Source organism: Limulus polyphemus, unplaced genomic scaffold (genome assembly GCF_000517525.1).
Source record: "Limulus polyphemus unplaced genomic scaffold, Limulus_polyphemus-2.1.2 Scaffold5927, whole genome shotgun sequence".
Taxonomy (NCBI): domain Eukaryota; kingdom Metazoa; phylum Arthropoda; class Merostomata; order Xiphosura; family Limulidae; genus Limulus; species Limulus polyphemus.
Window position 1 is genome coordinate 56,383 of NW_013671537.1, and position 2,624 is coordinate 59,006.

The 2,624-nt window shown below is 31.9% G+C and overlaps 1 protein-coding gene across 4 annotated transcripts in view; it reads left to right on the forward strand.

The window, feature by feature from the left end:
- LOC106473146 (hormone-sensitive lipase-like) overlaps positions 1-2,617 on the forward strand; it is a 58,722-nt gene extending 56,105 nt beyond the window's left edge. Inside the window, exons 9-10 of one of the 4 annotated variants that reach the window (XR_002613595.1) lie at positions 431-638; positions 2,391-2,617. The gene's annotated coding sequence lies outside the window, so the exon portion shown is untranslated. Of the gene's footprint in view, positions 1-430; positions 923-2,276; positions 2,294-2,333 lie in introns of those variants that run through there. The other 3 variants (XM_022401635.1, XM_022401637.1, XM_022401636.1) reach the window with 3 other exon arrangements.
- The last annotated feature ends 7 nt before the right edge of the window (positions 2,618-2,624 follow it).

Genomic DNA, 2,624 nt, shown 5'->3' on the forward strand with positions numbered 1-2,624 from the left:
CAGACAGGCCTTGTATAGCTTTGCTCGAAATCCAACAAACAAGCAGTTAGTTAAAGTCCAGTATACAGTTTCTTCTCGAAAGCACAAGTACTGTTAACATTAACAACGATAACGAAATTCAAACTCATATATAAAAATAGATAATTGATTTTAGACACGAAGAAGTTAGAACGATAACTAACTACGAAATATTTATTCGGTATTGTATGTAATAAAATCCCATGTCGTGACCAAACACGAACTGCTACTCTGTCGTATTAGCCTTCATGATACCAGTAGAATTTAATACGACTTTAACTTGTTTTGTACACATAGTTAAGTACATTTTCATCCGACAAAGTGTTTGAGTCAGTCTGGTTTTCGATTAGTCCTAGATTTCATCATTTGTTCGTCTTTGGATGGTAATATAAAACTCGTTAACTTCCATTAGGTAACAATACCCGTATTACGTCTTGATGACAAGTGGAGTTTCAAGCCACGTCAGCTTCCATTGAAGGAAATAACATAAATAGAACACCGTATAACGTGAGAAGAAACGCTTATATTGCAAGCTACAGCACAGAGCTTGAAACAAGCCTGAAATGTTAGGGCCAGCTGAAAAGATGGACAGCTTTAATTTGGCAGTCAAAGAACAAAAGGTGAATTAATAAACACAACTTTACAAGCGGATCAAATAATACGGAAAGAAATGTTAGCGGTAACGTTACAAAATTGGGTTTCAATACCAGCAGTAAACACAGCACAGATAGACCATTGTGCTGTAACAAGACACAAAAAGTTACGAAGTAGATTCAAGTACGATTGTTTAAGGGACTATTCTGAAATGAAGATGAATGTGTATGTAGAAAATTGAAAATAGCCAAACTAAGCTTTTGAATAAAAGATAAATTTACTAGTGAAACAACAAATAAGATATTCTGTAATAAAACGATTGCGTCTTCAAAGGTAAAAAGATATTTCTAGGTTTGAAAATTGTTATAAGAAATATGCAAGTATCTAGGTTTGAAAATTGTTATAAGAAATATGCAGGTATCTAGGTTTGAAAATTGTTATAAGAAATATGCAGGTATCTAGGTTTGAAAATTGTTATAAGAAATATGCAGGTATCTAGGTTTAAAAATTGTTATAAGAAATATGCAGGTACCTAGGTTTTAAAATTGTTATAAGAAATATGCAGGTACCTAGGTTTTAAAATTGTTATAAGAAATATGCAGGTATCTAGGTTTTAAAAATTGTTATAAGAAATATGCAGGTACCTAGGTTTGAAAATTGTTATAAGAAATATGCAGGTATCTAGATTTGAAAATTGTTATAAGAAATATGCAGGTATCTAGGTTTTAAAATTGTTATAAGAAATATGCAGGTATCTAGGTTTTAAAATTGTTATAAGAAATATGCAAGTATCTAGGTTTGAAAATTGTTATAAGAAATATGCAGATATCTAGGTTATTTTTATTCATTATCCAATAAATTAGAAATTGTCATTTCCACATTGAAGAGGAAAAAAGAGATTGTCATTTCCACATTGAAGAGGAAAAAAAAGTTAACTTTTAAAGAAGTGATCTGTTTAAAGATTTGTATTATATTTTATAAACTCTGTTCTACCTATTTCGTAGAAATAATTCAAGAAGAAATTAGGTCAATTTATTATTTCTGAATGAAAGACATAGAGGATATTTGTTTTTATATCAGTTTTGAGAATGTTTCTTGTTTACTCATCAAAGTTAGCTCGTGCATATATGACCAGATCGGTTTGTAAGATTGTTAGTTAAAATGGTTATTTATATCTAGATTGTGAAACATGAGTGATTAGTGGAGGGGCCCCTGTTTATCTTATTAAAAATTGCCGTTGTAAAACTGAAAGTCACCCATAATGTATTTAACAAAATTTCTGAGCAAATCTGCATGTGGATGACACAACGGTACTTTCAAAAGTCATTTTTATTGTTTTAAAATATTATTATACAATGTCAGGCTTACAAAAGAAATTACAGAAAATTAATTTGAATTGAAAATATGGTAGGTTCATGTAGAATTTTGTTCAGAACATGAACTTTATTGACTTCTAGCCTTATCAAGAGAGGGTCTCTTTTACTATTAAGTACAACGCTACACAATGGACTATCTGGGTTGGGCTCACCGCGGGTATCAAATCCCAGTTTCTAGAGTTATAAATCCTGAAACCTACCGCTGAGCCACCAAGTGTATCAAGAGAGGGACATCATAAAAACTCTCACACTACAAGTGACAACCATTTAAATTATTCTTTATTTCAGATACAACCAAGAAAACACACGGCAAGTGACAACCATTTAAATTATTCTTTATTTCAGATACAACCAAGAAAACACACAGCAAGTGACAACCATTCAGATAACTACGTATATCAGATACAACCAAGAAAACATACGGCAAGTGACAACCATTCAGATAACTACGTATTTCAGATACAACCAAGAAAACACACGGCAAGTGACAACCGTTCAGTTCTTAGTTCAGATACAACCAAGAAAACATACGGCAAGTGACAACCGTTCAGTTCTTAGTTCAGATACAACCAAGAAAACATACTTCAAGTGACAACCGTTCAGTTCTTAGTTCAGATACAACCAAGAAAACATACT